The sequence below is a fragment of the Solanum verrucosum genome, unplaced genomic scaffold, assembly GCF_900185275.1.
Source record: "Solanum verrucosum unplaced genomic scaffold, falcon-dt-bn FXZP01000094.1, whole genome shotgun sequence".
Taxonomy (NCBI): domain Eukaryota; kingdom Viridiplantae; phylum Streptophyta; class Magnoliopsida; order Solanales; family Solanaceae; genus Solanum; species Solanum verrucosum.
In genome coordinates this window covers 1639151-1661430 of record NW_026019970.1, presented here as the reverse complement: position 1 = coordinate 1661430, position 22280 = coordinate 1639151, and positions in this window count along the sequence as shown.

Below are 22280 nucleotides of genomic sequence, written 5' to 3'. Positions count from 1 at the left end.
CCACAAAATATACAATTATCTAGCTATTTTTGTTTATTTTGCTATAAAAGTTAAAAGATGAAAATGTATAGCTATAATTTTTTATAATCTATATATAGATTTAGCCACAACTATAAATATCCATTGCTACAAATGAAGGATATTGCCATAAGAACTATTAATCACAAAATTTCTGCTATAGGGCCAAAATTACAAAATTTAAATTCCAAAATAAATTTCAAGTTTCACATGATTACATATTTCAATTTTAGAGCATTTACAATACATAATTCTTCTATAAGAGCTATTACGATAGTAGTATCTTGCTTAAGGCTTTAAGTGGCATCTTCTTCTCCTTTTTCTCATGCCATTATCTCCAAGTTGTTTTAATAATTCTACAAATTTACCTGCAAATTTTTGATAAAGTAAATTAATAGTATCAAAAGGCAAAAATAATGACATTATATATAGAATTTAAGGAGTATATATAATCATTTATTTCACCTAAACATTATTTTTACTAAAATCTCCTTTAACATCTTCTATGACCAATTTTTGAGGATTTTTGACTTGGACAATTTGCATCCTTTTCTTGTTTGACAACAATTGTAAAACTAATTTTTACAGAGTTCATTACAAATTCATCATTAGCTTTCTAAATTTACTTTACTTTTGTAATGCAATACTTCTATATCACTACAAGTGTAACCTATAAAAATATTAGACCACAAATTTCAATTTCTTTTTCTTAAACTTCAAGTCAAGTACTCAAACTACACCATATAAATTGGACATCAGATGTAATATATATAAACATATGTTTAAACTAATTTACCCATTAGATACAAACCTAACACCCTTCAATCTTCACCCCTAAATATTCTTCACATTTACATCCAAGTTTTACTTTTATTCAGTAATCAAAAGCTTCTAACCCATTCTACATACTCAATTTTTCATTGCAAGTGCTACAAGAAACTTTTGCCAATAGAATATTCATAGTGATATTAAAGCTGAAATATATAATACGTATTATACTCATAGTGTTAAAGAAACAATAGAAATTTAGTACTTTTTTTTTCTGAAATTGAGATAGAGGAAGAAGATGTTCCTCTCTTCATGAATGGATTTTGGATCTGTTTAGAGAATTTAGGGTTTTGGCTATTCAATCTTTTTTGTCAATTTTATTTTGCTCTCTAATAGGAAAATAAGGCTGTAATTTAGGCCCCAAAAATAGAGGGAAACGATTTGAAGGGATATTTTTCATTAATTCTTTTAAATTTGTTTTCCCTCCTAATCATCAGAATAAAAAAGGTTTGGTTTTAATTTTCTTTAGGTAAAACTCTTATACTTCTATATTCGATATACAATCACATTTACTCATTTTATTTATAACTTATTAAATTATTATATATGACTCTCTCTGTTCACTTTTACTTGTCATAGTTTGACTTGACAATATATTAAGAAAATAATTAATGATATATGTATTTTACCAAACTATCCCCTAGCTAGCTATTATAAATGATGTCTTGAAAAATAAGTATTTAATGTTGAGGGTAAAATATGAAAAAAATAATATTTATTACCTTTTATGATATGTCAAAGTTGACAAGTAAAAATGAAAATCTATTTTAGAAACAAGTGATAAGTAAAAGTGAACGGATGAAGTATTATTTAAAACTAATTTGTATTAGATATAATAATGGTATACATACACTTAAATATTAACTATTAAATTCTTAGTTCAACTAGTTATAATTATATTTATAAAAATTGTTAATTAGTTTAAACTAATAGTATATCACAAAGTATCATAGAGATAGATTAAGTTTGAGTAAACTTAAAATTCTCAAAATACTGATAATTGAATATAATGACCTATTTATTTAAATTATAATTGAAACTCATAAGTAAGATTCTTTAAAATTGAATTGAGATGAATGATGATCAACTATAATTAAATTAGAACGATAAATGTACTATTTCAGAAGATTATACGCGAGTCAAATCATAATTTTCAGAACACTTGACCAGGATGAAACTTAAGTGTGACTTATTGAAGTTTTGCTTAAATTTGATATAATTAGTTAATTAAAGTAACTATAATCATATATTTATTTAAGTTATATTTGAAACTTACAAGTAAGCCATTGTAAAATTGAATTGAATCTATGATATGATTAACAAAGCTAATTACGAAAAAAAATTCTCGAAAAAATAATAATTTTGGAGGCACTTGATCAAGATGGAGCTTTAGCGAGACTTAGTGAAGTACCTTTTTCTTAAGTTTGATAAATTAATTAATCAAAATTGTTAGCTATAATTTCCTATTTATTGAAATTATGCCCGTAAAATCAAATTGAATTATCAATACCTTTGTTTACACTAGATTGATGGATAATGTTCTCATGAAACATGCATGTTCGAGTCAAATAACATCTAGAATCACTTGATCAGGATGAAGCCTGAGTAGATTTGTTAAAGTTTTATTTAAATACTCTATTATTAGTTAATCAAAGTTAATATAATCACTTACTTATTCAAATTAAATCATATATAAAATTAAATTGTATCGAATGATTAACGCATCTAATTACAATAGGTCGATAAATGTATTACTTCAATGGAACACGTTTGAGACAAATAATAATTATGGAAGCACTTGATCATGATGAAGTTTAAGGTGAGACTTCGTGAATTTTTGTTTAAATTTGATATGACTAATTAATTAAAATCAATTAAATATAATTATCTCTTTATTTGAACTATATTTGAAACTTACAAGTAAGACTGTGTAAAATTGAATTGAATGATTGATATTCCAGTTATATTTAGATGCAAGAAAGTTATATTTTGACATTGCTAAAGATCATTATTGCTGCAACAATTTTAACCCGTGGTAAAAAATAATTATAAGCTACAAAATTTTAACACAATGATATATTTGTGGCTATATCATCTCGTCATGACAAATAATTATAGCCATTCAACCAACTATTGTCATCGCTTTTAGTATGCAAAATAAATATTTACTTAGCCATAATATTTTGTTTTAATTAAACTTTTATGGATAAAATAATTATCATTGATATAAAAAAATTCAACGTGTGATCCAAAAAAAATTAGCTACGAAATTTTATTAAAGCAGTAAATCTATAGCTATATCATTAACTTTTGCCACATTTTTTTAACAACTTGAAGCAAAAATATTTTTTTAGCTATAATATTTATTTTAAATAATTTATTATGGCTAAAAGGTTATTATTGCTATGGTAATTTTAACTCGTGGCAAAAATTAATAAATAGCTACAAAGTTTTACTATAACAAAATACTTGTGGCTATATCATTTAACTATTGCCACAAATTTTTATAACTTGAAGTAAAAGTATTTATTTAGCTACATCATCTTGTTTCAAATAATTTATTGTGGCTAAGGAGTTGCTATTGATACAATAACTTTATTGTGTGGCAAAATGTTTTAACCAGCTACAAAATTGAATTGTAGCAGTAAAGTTGTAGCTATTCATATAATTATTGCCACAATTATTAGCAATTGTAACAAAAATGAGGATTTAACTTCGCCAAATTAATTTTTGTGGCCAAGAAAATTTACGAATTTTTAAATAGCTATAAAACTGAATTTTTTGTAGTTATTACTAAATAATAGCCACAATTTTTGAATTTGTAGCTTAAATTTTGTAGCTAAAAATAGACTGTGTTGTAGATGCCTCTTGTCTGCACCACCCAATGATCCCGAATGTCAGGTTCTTTTTCTAATTAAAGAGACTGAGACTACTCCTGATGATGATGAAAACTATAATGATGACACAGACGATGAGAACGACGAGGATGTGAATCCACCTCCACCTATTTTTACTTCTGCAAGCCAGGTTATAATGAAGAATTTCATAAACAAGATGCACATTCAATTATTGAAACTGAGAGTGGCGGCCGCTGGATAGTTTTCAAGAAAAAAAAATTTATGTATTAACATTTCAGACAAGTCGTCTACTCTGTTTGGATCCAGATAATGATTCAGGAAGAATAACCATCACACCAATGTCTAACAAATCTCCAAATGTGAGAAAATACTTAGACATGGGTCGGTTATTAAATTGCATCATTCAATCCTGTGATGATGATACGCTGTTATATGTTCACTTGTTTTTTAATGGGAAAAACCACAGAATGCCATACAATTTTCTAGTATTTCAATTTGATTTTGTGAAAGAGAGGTGGATAGAGACGGAAAACATTTGGGAAATAGCAATTTTTACAAGTCATTATACGAGGACGGGGATGAGTTGTTCCACAAGAGGCACAAATCTTAACAAAGAATCCATCTATTTCATTGAGGATCGTTATCTCTACGTCTACAACTTGATAACACATAGCATATCATTATCCCTTCCTCCACATGTTAGCAAGAAAGACTCCCACATGCACTGGTTACCACTTCCTAGCCAAAAAAAATAGTAAATGTTTAATTAGCTTTTTGTGATATTTTTCTGTATTGGTGGTATTTGATATAGTTTTTGTTGATTTGCATTTTGCACATCAGGCTTCATGTTAACTTGTTCTTATTTTCTCTATTCTTACATTATTTCTCGTTTTTGCCTTTGTGAATTTTGTTATAGAGAAGTATAATGACGAATTATTCTTTATGCCTTTATCAGAATTGTTTCTGAACTACAAAATTAATATGAATATTCAAACAAGTCTGCATTTCCGACTGAAATAATATTGCCCACCTCCAAATCATGTTAATGATCTTTCTTATGTCTCGAGGATATGCTCTACACGGTATGCAATGAAACGTGGCAATTTAAGCTTATGTTCCAATTAGGTGCATAAAATGAGTTTGCTAACTTTGGAGTATTATTTACTGCATTAGGACGACCAAGAGATATTTTCCTAGGATATGTTGATGACATTTACAACATCGTTGTTAAGATGAGCGAGTTACTTAACATCTCAGAGTAAACATTAAGACCTTTATCTAGGAAAATACTTCTTTCTCTTGAAGTGAAGCACCTATTAGACTTTCACCCAAATTCATCTTTGAATAAACTTAATTAAGAACAAATTTCTTCAGCATGCATGTACTGATTGTTCCTTTCATAAAATATAGAAAAAATGAAGAGCTCAAAATATCTATCATTTCATTGCAATAAAGTCTAGTTTTATCTACTTCTATGACAACCACTAGCACTTCAAAAAGAGATTAATATTATTGAAATACTATTTCTCTTCCCATATGACTTAGCCTTAGTGGATAGAGTTACTTGGTACATGATATATCTCATAGAATTAGGACTTAGCCTTAGTGGATAGGTGTGCGTAAGCTGAATTGAACACTATGGTGATAAAAAATAATAATTCTAATTTTAGAGAGGGAATCCACATATTAGGACTGAATGAAAAGTGTCCCAAGAGTTAGCAAAGCGAAAGAAAAGCCAATTAAAAGAACCTAGATATGAAGCATATACATAACTGATGATTTATGAAGTTTTGATGATAGACACATCTTGATATGCAATCCGATTTCAGAAGGAGTTCAAAAAGAAGAGTCAAAGAAGGAAAACTTTGAAGCAAGAAAGCAGAGCTAAAGAAGGGAACAAATAAAAGAGGAAGTTGTGTACTAATAGGATTCGTAGTAAAAGGTCAAAAGTACACAACTTTATGTCGTTTCCTTGTACACATCGGACACCAATCTTCCAACTCTATAAAAGGATGTCAAAGCAGACGAGACAAATAGTCTTTTGCAGAAATCGAGAAACAAGAGGAAGAAAGAGTGAGAAAATACGCAAAAGCCTACTATATTGAGTTCTTAGGAATAGAATTCAAGAAGTTCTATAGTTAGAATTTCTTGTGTGAGAAAAGTGTTTTTGATTCATAGTTAGAATCATTGTCATAGATCTTTTGTACAAGAAGTGGGTTTGGCTTCTTGTAGAGTTGAGTTATTGAGAGGTTTGTAACAAGAGGTGGGTTTGGCCTCTTGGAGAGTAGAGTTAGTCGAGAGTTTTTTTGAGGTTATTGATTATTGAGTTGTAATCGTGACATAGTTGTTAAATAATAAAACAAGGTTTTTCCTTCCTTGAGTGAGGAAGTTTTTAACAAAACGTATTGTGTGGCTGTTAAAGTGTTCTGTCATAGGCAAATATACAAGAACCTGGTTCTTGTTCTAGGGGTAAGGTTTCTTCAATTGGTATCAGAGCAGGTCTTTTTCGTTAAAAGATTCATATCTTGAAAAGAATCAATGGCAGCACCACCAACCCCACAAGAAGGAGCTTCACAAACTCGACCACCACTATTCAATGGAAAGTACTACGGATGGTGGAAAAATCGCTTGATGGATCACCTTATCGGAGAAAATCCTGATCTATGGGGAGTTATTCTGGACGGACCAACCATACCTATGAAAACTGGAACTGATGGAGTTACCAAGATACCAAAAGAAAGAAAGGAATGGGACGTTGCAGACAAACTAGCTATCCAGAACAATGCCAAGGCCAAGAAAATCTTGATATGCGGTATATGGGAATCTTTACAAACTGCTCACGAGGGAACAACTCAAGTAAAGAAGTCTAAAGTTGATAATCTAAACAGACAATATGAATTGTTTCGAATGGCAGAGGGTGAAACTATACAAGAAATGCACACCAGGTTCACCTCAATCATTAACGAGATGTACTCTTTAGGAGAAATAGTTTCGAATGGAAAGGCAGTAAGAAAACTCTTAAGTGTTCTCCCTGAATCATGGGAAAGCAAAGTTGAAGCAATCACTGAAGCTCGTGATTTGGATGTGCTAGCTATGGACGAATTAATTGGAAATCTCATCGCATATGAACTCAAGAAAAATCAAGAAAAAGAAATCGGAGGGAAGAGAAAGGAAAGGAACCTGGTCCTAAAGGCTACTGTACCAGAAGACTTTGAGGATGAAAATATTGCACTAATGACCAAAAGATTTTCCAGAATGTTAAAGAGAGGGCAAGTATTTCAGAGAAGAAATCCTCAGAAAACAAATGAGAATACAAAAGAACAAGTGTGTCATAAGTGTGGAAGTCCAGATCACTTCATCAAGTTTTGCCCATTTTGGGCTTTGGAGCAGAAAAGAGGCACCTCGGAAAAATTAAGGGAAGTCAAGAATGACAAATATATTCCCTCAAACAGACGAATGACGAATCAAGAGGCAGATCTGTCCATGAAGAAAGCTTTCGCAGCAATGGGAAAGCTGTCTGAAGAAGAATCTGAGGATGAAAAACTGGAAAATAAGTCACTTCTTGCGATCGAGCAATCCGATGAATATGACTTTCTTGCTCTAGTCGCCATATCAGAATCAAAAGAAGAAGAGAGGAACATCTGTAAATCACAAGAAACAATCCAAGCACTTATGGCCGGATCAGATTCTGAAGAGGATGAGGAGGAAGACATACATGGCAAGGTAAGTCTTCATCACGTAAAAAATAATCTTAGCTCATATTCAAAAAGGGAATTAGAGTCATTATTATACACTCTCATTAATGCATATCAGTCTGCAGACTCAAGAAGGGAACTAATAATGGAAGACTATGCATCACTAAGAGAAGAAAATGAGAATCTTGAAAAACAAAATCACCGCCTTTTAAGCAAAATAACAGAGCTAAATAAAAACTTAGATTCCATGACTAAGAAGAATGAAAAACTGAACAAAGAACTTCATATGTCTAAAGCTGAAGCAGAAAATAGTATGAGATGGACCAGGTCCTCCATACTACTCGATAATATTCACAAGAGTCAAACCTCTACAAAACATGGAATAGGTTTCGACAAAAAATCCCAGGTAAAAAATCCCAACATAGATTGTCTATCTGTGCATTGCGGATTTACTGGGCATAAAAGTTACGATTGTCATAGGAAATTAACTGCTTATGAAAATAATCTAACCTACTTAAGAAAGCCACATCCCAAGAGAGTTACAAAACAAATTCCTAACACCAAACCTCTCCCTAGATGGGCTAGGAAGAATCTCATTCATCCTTTTTGTAATAAACAAGGACCCAAGTGGATCTGGGTACCCAAAACTAACTCATAAATGTTAATTGCAGGGATCAGTGAGGAAAGAGCTGAAGCAATGGTACCTGGACTACGCGTGCTCGAGGCACATGACTGGGGACAAAAGTAATTGTCTCTCACTGAGAAACTTCAAAGGCGGAAACGTGGCCTTTGGAAACGGAAAAAATGGAGAAATACAAGGAATTGGACAGGTTGGATCAATGCATACTCATGCAATTGACAATGTGTACTATGTGAAGGGACTACAACATAATCTGCTTAGCGTATCTCAAATGTGTGACAAAGAAAACAGTGTGCTCTTCACAGCTAAAGAATGTAAGGTGACAAACTCAGCCTCCGGAAAACTGGTTCTTCTAGGAAAAAGGCATAAGAATATGTATAAGACAAATATCATGAATCCTAAGGAAAATACAATCAAGTTTCTTAGCGCAGTCACTGATTGGTCTATTCCTTGGCACAAAAGGATGGGACACATCAGTCTTTCGACAATAAACAAACTCATATCCAAGGATTTTGTCTGAGGGCTTCCAACCAAAAGCTTTAATGATGATAAGATCTGTGGAACATGTATTCGAAGGAAACAAGTAAGATCCTCATTCAAACCTAAATTGATGGTTAACACTACCAGGCCACTAGAACTACTTCACATGGATTTATGCAGGCCGATGCGTGTACAAAATAGAGGAGGCAAAATGTATGTATTCGTAATTGTAGACAACTACTCAAGATTCACATGGACATTATTCCTTGCAACAAAAGATGAGACATATACCATGTTCGAAATCTTCGCAAAATTGGTCCAGAAGAAATTCAACAAGGAAATCACTAGCATCTGCTCCGATCATGGACTAGAGTTTGAAAACTCAAAATTCTTGGAATTTTGTGCCACAAACGGTGTTGAGCATAACTTTTCAGCACCTAGAACACCACAACAAAATGGTGTAGTTGAACGCAAAAATAGAACACTCGAAGATATCGCAAGAACCATGCTGATCTCAAGCAAACTTCCTAAAACCTACTGGGCTGAGGCCGTAAACATGGCATGCTATCTTATAAATAGGTGTATGATCAAATCGGTGTTAAACAAGACTCCATATGAATTACTGAAGGGAAGAAAGCCAAACTTGACACATCTTAGAGCCTTTGGGTGCACTTGCTATATACATAACAATGACAAAGATATCTTAGGAAAATTCGATGCCAAAAGCGATGAAGGAATTTTTCTCGAATATTCATCACAAAGTAAATCCTACAAAGTACTTAACAAAAGAACAAATCGTGTGGACGAAAGCGTCCATGTTATCTTTGATAAAGGAAATAACTCAATAGAAGAGAATTCAGAGGATGATCAAAATGATATAGGAATGACAAACCCATCAGAATCAAAAATCAATGAGCCAGATCCCATATTCCCTCAAAAAAAAAAAACCTATGACAGAATATGAAAATACTATTGAATCAGGTCCCCCTTCCTCTGAAAACACCCATGAAAATCAACCTCACAGCTGGAAACACCAAAGCTCACACCCTATCCTACTCTTCTAGATTCAGGAATCCATACAAGATCCAAATTACGAAACCTGTGTGCATTCTCAGCTTATGTATCCTTAATTGAACCAAAGAATATAAAAGAGGCATTGTTGGATCCTGAATGGATTACTGCTATGCAAGAAGAACTGAATCAGTTTGAACGAAGCAGAGTATGGAACCTGGTTCCATGACCTCAAAACAGAACAATGATAGGAACAAGGTGGGATTTTAGAAATAAACTTGACGAACAAGGGCAGGTCACACGCAAGAAAGCCAGACTAGTCGTGCAGGGATATAATCAAGAAGAAGGAATAGACTATGATGAAAATTTTGCTCCCGTAGCAAGATTGGAGGCAATTAGAATGTTGATAGCATATGTTGCTCACATGGAATTCAAGTTTTATCAGATAGATGTTAAAAGTGCCTTTTTAAATGGTTATCTGCAAGAAGAGGTATATGTGAAACAACCTCCTGGCTTTGAAGATCTTGAACATCCTAAATATGTATACAAGCTAGATAAATCACTGTATGGGTTGAAGCAAGCACCAAGAGCATGGTACGATCGATTGTCCACATTCATTCTCACACACGGTTACTCTAGAGGGAAAATAGACAATACGTTGTTTCTTCGAAAGCAAGGTAAAGATCTATTTATAGTTCAGGTTTATGTCGATGATATCATATTTGGAGGAACTGATGAAGTACTAGGAGTTGAATTTGCTCAACTAATGAATAGCGAATTTGAGATGAGTATGATGGGTGAACTAAACTTCTTCATAGGACTCCAAATTAAACAAACCCCAACAGGTACATCCATTCATCAACAGAAATACATCAAAGAATTGCTAAAGAAATATGATATGAATGAAGCCAAAACAAATGACACGCCCATTGGCACAACAAAACTTGACAAAGATGAACCTGATTCTCCAATAAATGATACAAAGTACAGAGGGATGATCGGATCACTCCTATACTTAACTGCTAGCAGACCTGATATTGTGTTCAGCGTTGGCTTATGTGCACGATTTCAGTCTTCTCTTAAGGAATCTCATCTAAAGGCTGTAAAAAGAATTATGCGATATCTTAAAGGCACAGTGAACCTGGTTCTATGGTATCCAGCTGGAGACTCATTCGATTTAGTCGGGTTCGCAGACGCAGACTATGCAGGTTATTTGATAGACAGGAAAAGTACTTCTGGAATGGCACACTTCTTAGGACCATGTTTGATATCCTGGGCAACTAGAAAGCAGAACTCCGTAGCTCTTTCTACCGCTGAAGCAGAATACGTAGCTGTTGTTTCTTGTTGTGCTTAACTCCTCTGGATAAAACAGCAGCTTGAAGACTTTGGCATCAAGATTGGGTGCATGTCACGCCCCGAGCCTACACCCTGGGCGGGACCGGCACTCGGAGACCACTGCTGGCCCCAAGCGAACCCTTGGCCTGGCTTTCTTAACTCAGCGGAAACCTACTCAACAAAATAACTCAATGCTATGCAGAGACATATACAACTTAAATGATACATATCTGGCCAAAAAGGCTACTCGAGTCTCAAAATAGAATACTTACATATATACATAGATAAGAGACTCAAAACTAACTGACTGACTGTCTATGAAGCCTCTAAAATACTTAGATGGATGTTGGGACAGACCCCGCAACACCCTAATAAACAAAACTAAGAGAACAAAATAACTGAGCCCTCTGGAAGCAAGGAGGCTCACCACTGACTCTAGAGTGCCCAACTGGATCAACGGCGTGCAGAGTGCTGATCCTGGGTACGTCTGCATCATAAAACGATGCAGGCCAACTGGCATCAGTACATGGAATGTACGAGTATGCGAGCTGGACCGCTAAAAACAACTTAAGCTTGAAAAAGGGATACCAAAGAGAACTTACCTTGGCTCTGTACAACTCAAGAATAACTGAACTTAATATAAGCAATAAGACACGAGCCATACATATAAAGCTTGTAAAAGAATGTAAACAACTTAGATCGTTAAGGATAAAATGATAACAAACTAAACTTTTCTTTTATAAACATAATACAGCTTTTGTGGGAGGTTCTTTAACCGACAACCACCACTACGAGCCTTAGTGATGATACAACGTTTTACCTGACGTTGCCAAAGGACCATCCTATACCTTGCCATCGATATAGGACCTTACTTTTGCTTAGTGGATCCACTAGCCTAATCTTACGTGATCATCTAAAAAGAATGATACGTCAAGTCCCATGTTGGCGCATGGTTCTTATGGAGAGTCGAGTTAATATGAACTCGTGTCCCCAATTCGGTGCTCAATACTACTCCCAAAAATACTTTGGCTCATGCTTTTAAAATAACTTCTTTCTTTGATTGAGACGATTACTCAAAACTTAGCCCAAAGGCTCTTTTGGAAGACATGGCTCCTTTCTTACTTAAATGTAAAAACATTTAGAACTTCTTTGGGAAGTACATAGTTCCCTAATAACTTTGGAGAAATGGACTCGACTCTTTACTCCTTACTTTACTTAAACTCTTTACTTTTTGACTTGAAACTCTTAACTCAACTTGAAACTTGAAACGACGTTAAGACGTTCAATAACGACTCTTGAAAAGCTTTAAAGACTTGCTTTGACTTGCTTAACTTCTAAGCTTGGTCCTAACTCCACTTGACTTCTAACTTCACTTGACTTGATCCTAACTTTCTTGAATTTAATTATGGATTCAAGGACTTGATTGGTATTTGGAAGGACCTTAGGAATGATTTGGGACAACCAAACTAAAGAAAATCTTCGAACATAAATTCTGAAAACAGTGGAGTCTGCGTCCTGTCCGCGACGCGGAGAAGATTTTTGTTCACAGAGGGAACAAGTCCGCGACGCGGACGTGCTCCTCGCAAGCTGCCCGACTTTCTCCTTCACGTCTCCAACTCTAAATCCTCTAACCTCAAGGGTTCCAGCCCCAATCACTTAGAAACATAATATCCCTCAACATTCAATAGAATACCACTCAAAACACAATCCAATCATGTTCCACAACCCCCCAATAATTCCAACAACAACAACAACCAACTTTAACAACATAACCAAACCTTTCTTAATGAATAAAAGGGGTTAGGTGTGTGGGGGAAAGGATCACCCAACACTAAAAGCTCACATACCTTGGTAGGGATCACCCCCGACGAAAATCCACGATGATCTCCTTGCTTGATCTCCTCTTCTTCTCTTCTTCTCTTCTTCTCTTCTTCTTCTCTTCTTCTTCTCTCAAAACCCTCACTCTCACTTCTTTTAAAATGGTAAAACTGATCAAAATGATCAGCCTAACACATTTATAAAACCAAAATAAAAGGCTAGGGAAAAGACCAAAATGCCCTTAATGATTCCCGGACGGATTTCCTTGTCAACTGCCCAACTTTCAAAGGTCATAACTCGCTCATACGGACTCGGAATTGAGCAAACTCGGTGGCGTTGGAAAGATCGCTCCGAGGGCTATGCAACCATAACTGGAAATACTTCTAACTCATCATGAGCTAGAAGTTACGACTGATCAAAGTTGGCCAAAAACTCACCTTTTCCATACTTAGCCAAATTTCCAAAACTTTAAAATTCTTTCCAAAAAAAGAAAAATTCCAATCCTAAGCCTCTTCAAAGCTATTTCAAATTGTCGGATGTTACAGTGCATTCCCATCAGATGTGACAATACCATTGTTATGAACATGGCTAAGAACCCGGTCCAACATAAACGCACCAAACATATAGACATTCGGCATCACTTCCTTCGAGATAATGTTGAAAAAGGGCTTATTATGATGACATTCTGCAAGACTGAGGACCAGATCGCTGATATCTTCACCAAAGCACTGGGAAGAGAATCATTCCAGAAAAATCGTCTCATTTTAGGACTTGTATTTCAAGACTGATAAATCTTTCTTTCTCCTTTCGTTTGATACAGGTTGTAAACTTTGAACCTTCTCTCATTTACTCATCATGGTACCTTTTCAGGTATACATCAAAAGGACACAATCGATGGACCTCTTTTAAATGACATTACTCATCATCTTTCATGACTATGAGCAAAAATGCTGATGTGACTAGAACCGAGTTCTCAGAATATCAGGTATGCATCTCATCCCACTTAATAATTATATATGCAATACACATTTATAGCTAACATTGTCAACTATCAAAATGCATAAGACACCGGTCCACACTTCTTTTTCATATCATACGCGGGAAAGTTCCTACAAAAATTGTACAGGCTTTTATCTTTTCCCATAAGTCACCGTCACTCATCAATGTCAGACCTTTATAATTACTTTCTCCTTCCCAATATGTCCTCTCAAAAGACTATTCCAACACTTCATCCCTCACAAATCACAAAACAACCAAAAATCAAGTTGTCTCCAAGAAATCCAATTTTCTCCCATGGCTAATCACCTTGTTGCCTACTTCGACGATAAGAGCTCCTCTAAGTCGACGGGATCCCGTTCGATGCTACCATCCCCCAATGCACAGTCTCAGGGGGAAGAAAATCACTCCACAAACACCTCCATCACCTCACTACCCCATGACTCATTCGCACTGATCCCGTCCCCGTTTGCTCACAATCGCCATTGCCAACATATGCCTACGGCGAACCCTTCACTTCATCTTCATCATTCCTACTATCAGAATCCCCAACCCCTAATCGCCATTTTTCTCCACCATTGTCACCAATCGAAACCCCTATTTCCACTGCCGGCACCACTTCTCCTACGTCACTACCCACTCACCCACTCGAACAAGATCTTGATGATGTTACCCTCAGTGTACTACATCCTCAGAAACCAAAACAACCACACAAGCACATTGCAGTAAAGCAGAAACCCTTTCGCATGCCACTTACTCGTAGTGCGAGTCAGGCCCAACAGCAAGAGGGTGCGAAGTCAAGGGATAAATGTTGTCGTCTGGGTAAGTCCCCCGTTCCACCATATCTCTGCATCTAACCCTTCTGGAGCCCATTCCCAGTCGAAAAAGGCAAGTAAAAACATGAAAAAATTCTTGGAAAGGGGAAGAGAAAAATATTTCAGAACTAAACTTGTGCTTAGGGGTAGAACTTTTCACCCGGATATTCTCTCAATAGATGTGGTAAAAAGGGTATGTGAGTTGCTTAACTTTCAGGGGTGGGGGGATTTATTTCTTGATACTAAGTTGCTAGTACACGAAAAGGAAGTTGTGGAATTTTATACAAATCTAAAGGTTTTGGAAGAAAATGTGGTGACATCCACTGTGAAAGGGGTGGAGTTGGTTTTTTATCGTGGTCGTCTTGGGGAGATTCTATGTATACTCTCTGTTGGACTTGTTGAATATGTTTGGGCTACAGATGAGCAGTGTATTCTCACAGCCAAATATTCTCAAGGAAGGGTTACCTCCAAGGCTAGGAAGGTATTGAAAGGTGAGATGGCACATGTGCATAAATTGTTATTCGAACTGGTTCATAAAGGGGTGTTACCTAGGGGTCATAGGTGACACATAACGTCTTTTCGTGACATGATAATTGCCAATGCCTTAGAAAGAAAGGAACCCGTCGATTGGCCGAGTCTTATGATCAAACATATGGCCAGAGTTGCTGATCCATAACCTGGCTCTCACCAGTTGGCATTTGGAAATCTTCTCACAAGAGTGTTCACTGCGTTTGTTGTCCCATTGGGTGAGGGGCGAACCTTAACGCGTGTCGATATGTTCACTCAGTCTACTCTTGCTAAGTGTGGATTGATTGCTGACCCTGCGCAAGTTCCCATTACATATCCAAGGGCGTCTGGCCCTGTCACTCGTTTACTCAAGGATCTGCAGGCTGCAAGGGACCAGTGTGAAACTTTACAGAATGAGAATATGTCCTTGTGAACTGAGCTAACTGCGTCTAAAGAAGAGGTTGGGAAATTGAACGACCAGTTGGTATAACAGCAGCTTGACAACAACACTCGAGTGGACCGCCTCCTCCAGTTGCTTGTTTCTTCTTCATCCTGTGCTCCAAACCTCAGCCAATCTTCCTCTTGACCCCTATTGTCTACTCCAGCTTCTTATGTGTCTTTGAACTAACGACCTTTGTTATGCTTGTTTTGTGATTTTGCTTAGACTGAATATTTTTATGGGGCCCTGCATAAGCTTAAAATGTTGATGTATCTTGGATTCTATGTTTCCTGTGTTTCTGCATGTTGCTCTTCTTGTTTCCTATGTTTATAGATTGATGCTTTCATTTGCCTAGAGCCATCTGGTTGTGATCTGTGCGATGTTGCTCTTTCAGAGCTTTGAGTTTTGGTTAGCTTTGTTCATTCTGTTTACTTCATTTTTATATGCCAAAAGGGGGAAGATAGTATTATATATTAGTGTTGTACATATAACAATCGTGTGCATTGTATAATGGATTTGTACAGGAAAATAGGAGTAGACGATTTCTCATCATCAAAAAGGGGGAAAATGATGATTTATGAAGTTTTGATGATAGACACATCTTGATATGCAATTCGATTTCAAAAGGAGTTCAAAAAGAAGAGTCAAAGAAGGAAAACTTTGAAGCAAGAAAGCAGAGCTAAAGAAGGGAACAAATAAAAGAGTAAATTGTGTACTAACAGTATTTGTAATAAAACGTTAAAAGTACACAACTTTATGTCATTTCCTTGTACACATCGGACACCAATCTTCCAACTCTATAAAAGGATGTCAAAGCAGACGAGACAAATAGTCTTTTGCAGAAATCGAGAAACAAGAGGAAGAAAGAGTGAGAAAATACGCAAAAGCCTACTATATTGAGAGTTCTTAGGAATAGAATTCAAGAAGTTCTATAGTTAGAATTTCTTGTGTGAGAAAAGTGTTTTTGATTCATAGTAAGAATCATTGTCATAGATCTTTTGTACAAGAAGTGGGTTTGGCTTCTTGTAGAGTTGAGTTATTGAGAGGTTTGTAATAAGAGGTGGGTTTGGCCTCTTGGAGAGTAGAGTTAGTGGTACGTCAAACTTCAATAATTTCAACAAACTCAAAAATCAGCAACGAGAGCGCACACACACACTCAGTTGATAGACAATTTCATTTGTAAGAAAATGTATGTAGAAGAGAGAAAATTTTCAGTGTTTGAAAAATGAGAGAAGTCTCTCTATTTATAGTCAACTGCAGCAAGTGTGAACGCACATGTGCAGACAAGAGTCAGAATGCACATGTTCAGACAAGACGTGTTTGCTCAGAACATTTGTGTCTTTTTGAAAAATAAGTGTTTGTTCGGAAGGAACATGTCCCTTCTGAGTGACTTTATCGTTACGCGAATTTTAAAATGATTCTGTTACGCGAAATTAATTCTGAATTAATTTTGAGAAAAAAAGAAATTAATTAATGAGACTGAATAAATCAACCAATCACATGCCAAAGTTGAAGTCGAAGTCGAGGCCGAGCAAGCGACGGCGCGAGGGGCACCTTCTACTTAAACCTTTAAGAGCTAAAGGACGTGATTACTAATATAAGGAAAAACATTTTCCTTTCTTCTACCAATATAGGAGAAATGACTTTTCATTTTCGCCTCAAATTGGTTCCCCCACATTTTCAATTTCTCATTCATTCTTATTTCTCATTCACACCTTGTTTAAACCCAATAATCCCCCACATGAATGAGGAATGACTATTGTTAAAAAATATGCATGAAAAAAGTGTGTGTCTCATAAGTAAGGATTGATTGCATCTGGATAAGTAGGTTTCCCTTTGAACTTTTTGTAGTGAACATATATTAGATATACTCGATCAATCGGTAGATTTGATATCTTTGAATCGTCAAGCTTTGGTGTATACCTAGACAATATAATTAACACAATCAAACCTTGAATTGTTTTTGGTTCTCATTATTTTCTTCGTTTCAGCCATGAACACATCTTGGTTTATAAGTGCTTAGAGAACTGGTCTTACGGGACATTCCTTGAAGCAACTTACACATCACACTTACATATGTGATTTCTAAATGTGTTATCTCGTAGATACACTATTTGATATACCCTGTATCAAACTTAGAAACTATTAAAAAATCCTTATGTCTTTATCTTGCTTACTGAACATTGTCTTATCATGAGAATGGACCATAAAATAAGTTTTGTAAATGTTGAACCGTCATCAATAATTTTGTTTGATCTCCTTGAACCTAGATCATGGGATCTCCAGTCTTCTAGGTAGATTTACCGTCACGATGATCTCCCGTCTTCTAGGTAGATTTACCACCACGATGAATTGTCCTCAGTCATAGTCCCATTCCCATCGATGGTTTCTCAACTCTCTCTCTAGTTAGACCTTTTTTAAGTGGATCCGACACATTATCCTTTGACTTTACATAGTCAATTGTAATAATTCCTCTAGAGAGTAGTTGACTAACAAAATTGTGTCCCCGTCGTATGTGACGAGACTTGCCGTTATGCATAACGCTTCAAGCCCTTCCTATTGCAGCTTGACTATCACAATGTATGCATATAGGGGCCATTTGTTTGGGCCAAAACGTATATTCTTCTAAGAAATTCTGAAGTCATTCAACTTCTTCACTTGCCTCATCAAATGTTATGAATTTAGACTCTAATGTAAAGAGAGATATACATGTTTGTTTGGATAATTTCCAAGATTTTGATCCTCCACTAATAGTGAAAACATATCCAGTCGTGGAGTTAGTTTCAGTTGACCCAGTAATCCAATTTTCATCATTATATCCTTCAACAACTGTTGGATATTTGTTGTAATGCAAAGCATAGTTTTGAGTGTCATCTAAGTACCCCAAAACGTCTTTATTGCCATCCAATGATTTTGATTAGGATTACTTGTGTATCAACTCAGTTTACTCATAACGCAGGTTATGTTTGGCCGTGTACAGTTTATTACATACATCAAACTTCTCAATACTTTGGCACAATCCAATTGAGACTGACTTTCACCTTTATTCTTAGCAAGATCAAGTTTCATATCAATTGGTGTCTTTGCACTTTTGAAATTTAAGTACTTTAACTTTTCAAGTACCTTTCGAATATATTGAAATTGAGACCGTGCTAGACTATGAGGAGTTTTATGAATCTTAATTCCATTGGCAACTCCTAGATCTTTCCCATCAAACTTACTAGCGAGCATACACTTAGTAGCTTTTACATTAGCAAAGTTGTTGCTCATTATCAGCATGTCATCCACATATAGGCATACAATGACATCTTGATTTGGAACATCTTGAATGTAAAAATATTTATTACATTTATTCATCTTAAAACCATTTGTCAGTATGGTTCGATCAAGCATTGTATATCATTATTTCGGTGCTTCAAGTTGTTCATGTAAATCTCTTTCTCTTACTCTCCATTCAAGAAGATGATTTTCACATCCATTTGATGAATTTCAAGATCGTATATTGTAACTAGGGCAATTAGCATCCGAATTAATGTAATCCTAGTCATTGGTGAGTATATATCAAAATAATCAAGACCTTCTTTCTGTCTATAGCCTTTGACAACAAATTTTTCTTTGTTTTTGTCAATAGTTCCATCATCTTTCATTTTCCTTTTGAAAATCCATTTAGAACCCAAAGGTTTGTTTCCTGGAGGAAGATCAACCAACTCCAAGTATGATTGCTTAAGATTGAATCAGTCTCTCTATTGATAACCTCTTTCCAAAAGGTTGAGTCTATAGACAACATAGCTTTCTTGAATGTTTGAGGCTCATTTTCAAGAAGTAATGTTACAAAATCAGATTCAAATAAAGTAATTGTCCTTTGACGTTTACTACGCCTTGAACTCTCTTCATTAGGTACATTCTCTTTTGGTTCTTCTCACGTTCGTTTAGACCCTTAACTTATATTTGATTAAGGAATAATATAATTATAAGAAATATTAAATAAATAGGATTGAATTTGGAAAGACTCTTTAGTTAGTTTCAAAAATTAAATAACGTATATATACAACAATGACGAAGACAAGACCCATAACTACAACTTAAAAAAATACATTCTCTTGTACTCATTTTAATATTATGTCAAACATATACTTCCTCAATTTTGTTGGTCGTGTTGAGGTACAGATGCATTTTATTTAATTTCTTATATCTGATCTGATTCGTTTATACCCGACCTGATCCGATCTGATCTAACCTGATCCTTTTAATTAGGAATATTATTATTGTGCTTACTTATCATTTTCAACCCCCTCGATGGAAATTTTGCATCCGCCACTAATGAAGAGCCATAGGGAAATTAACAATTGTACTTTAAAAAGAAAAACCATTTATAAGTGGTTACTTCTTACTCTGATGCTCCTTCAATAATTAGTAAAATGACATTTTTCTTTCTCCTTGGGTTGACGTCAATGCTCTTTTTATTTTGTCTTATTATTTTATTTTGGAAAAGATTCAGCCTCACTTTTCACGTAAAATGTTGTTCTCTTCCTTTTTGACTCTTTTTTTTAAAATGCAATAAAATTCAAAAACAAAATATAGTAGCTAAGAGCCCGTTAGACTTAACGTAACATGTCGCAATTTAAAATAACTAGGAAGAAGCTAATAATTGGAACTAGTCATTTTTGGAAAGAATGAAAATCTGGAAATTTTGTTAAGTTAGGAAAAATTAGTTTTTGGTCAACTTCAAACGGCCATAACTTCTAGCTCAGGATAATTTAGAGATACTTCCAGATATGGTAGGAAAGCTCTTGGAATGTTCTTTCCATCGCCGCCGAGTTTGTGTGATTCCAAGTTCGTATGTGTGAGTTATGCCCTTTGGAAGTTGGGTTGTTTGGTTAAGGAAAGTCTAATCCGAATTTTGGAAGGGTAATTTAGTTTTTTCCTTACCTAATTATTCTAATTCGTTTTTAGGAGTTAATTAGGGGAAAATAATATTTTAGTCAATTTAGAAAGGTTGAAGTTTCACGCAAGGGCTTGAAAAAGAGAGAAAGGAGAAGAGAGGCAAGATTCATCAAGATCATCGAGTTTAGCTTGTGGATTTCATCGGGGGTGATCCCTACAAGGTATGTGAGATCACATAGCGTTGGATTATTTGACCCACGTGCCCAACTTGATTCAGTTTCAGCAAAGTATATTGATTCGAAAGTAAATCCCTTGAATTCTTGATGAAGTTCATTTGAATCCTTATGAGTTGTGTTGTTGGAGTTTTCTTGAGATTGATTCACGTTTTTAGTTGTGTTTTCGAGTAGAATCTGATGTTATTTAAGGGTATAGATGATTCTAAGTGTTTGGGGAAAGAACCAATGGAGTTTAGAGGGTTTAGAGCTGGAAAATGAAGAAGGAATTTCGTTGGGCAAATCTGGGCAGTGCCTCCGCGTCGCGGACCTGCTTTCAAGATTTGGGAAAAATCATTTCGCATCTCGGAGAGGTCACGGACCGTTCTGCCTCAAAAGTTGTTTTTGAACCAAAATTTTAAATATTTCTCCACGTCGCGGACCATCCCTTAGACAGTGATTTCTTGATCTTTTCTCATGTTTAGCTATCTAAAATCATTCGTAAACATCATGAGATCTTTCTTATCACAAATCATAATCCTTGAATCCATAATTCAATTCAAGGAAAGTTAAGAGTCAAGTCAAGAGAAGTTAAGAGTCAAGTCAAGAGAAGTCAAGAGTCAAGTTAAGAGAAGTTCATAAAGTTTTCCAAAAGTCTTTTACAAATGTTTTAACTTTGTTTTAAGACTTGAGTTTTGAGTTGAGTAAAGAGTAAAGTTTGAAGTGTGAAGTGCATTTCTTCAAAAGAGTATATCGGGACTGTATTTCCAAAGAGTAAATGTTTTCACATTTAAACAAGAAAGGAAACTGAGATTTCCAAAAGAGCCTTTGAGCTAAGTTTTCAGTAAAGAGTAAGTGTAAAGTTCACTCTTCAAAGATTATACGGGAACTAAATATTCCCAAGAGTTAAAATATTTTCACATTTGAGCAAGAAAGGAAACTGAGATTTCCAAGAGAGCTTTTTAGCTAAGTTTTTGAGTAATTATCTCAAACCAAAGAAAGAGTTTGTTTTAAAAACTTATTAGCTAAGTATATTTTGGGAGTAGTATTGAGCACCGATATGGGGATACGAGTTCATATTAACTCAAGTCTCCATAAACCATGTAGCCATTATGGGTAGTAAATGATCATACTCTTTAGATGACTCCTTAAGATGTTTTTAGCATAAGCTAGTGGATCCACTAAGTTAAGTAGTTCAATATGATGACAAAGTATATGACAGTTCTGAAAGCGAAGGCAAGACGATGTATCACCACTTAGGCTCATAGTGGTGGTTGTCGGTTAGAGAATCTCCCACATAATCTATATTACTTTATTATATGAGTAAAGTTGAGTTTGTTATTGCCTTTTTCTTTAATGAACTAAGTTGTTTTCTACTGTTTTAAATGCTTTGTATAAATTGCACTATTATTGTTGTTTTACACTGCATTTTAAGTTGAATTATTCAGGAGTTGAGTAAAGCCAAGGTAAGTGTTTCTTCCAGATTCTTTTCAAGCTTAAGTTAGGTTTAGCATTCCAACTCGCATATTCGTACATTCAATGTACTGATGCCAGTTGGCCTGCATCTAATTATTATGCAGACACATATAACCAGGATCAGCATTCAGCGTCTCCTTGATCCAGTTTGAGCACTCAGAGTCTTGTGGTGAGCCTCCTTGCTTTCGGAGGATTCCATTTTATTGCTTTCAGTTTTATTATTAGTCATTAGGATGTCGTGGGCTCTCCCGACATCCATATCAGTTGT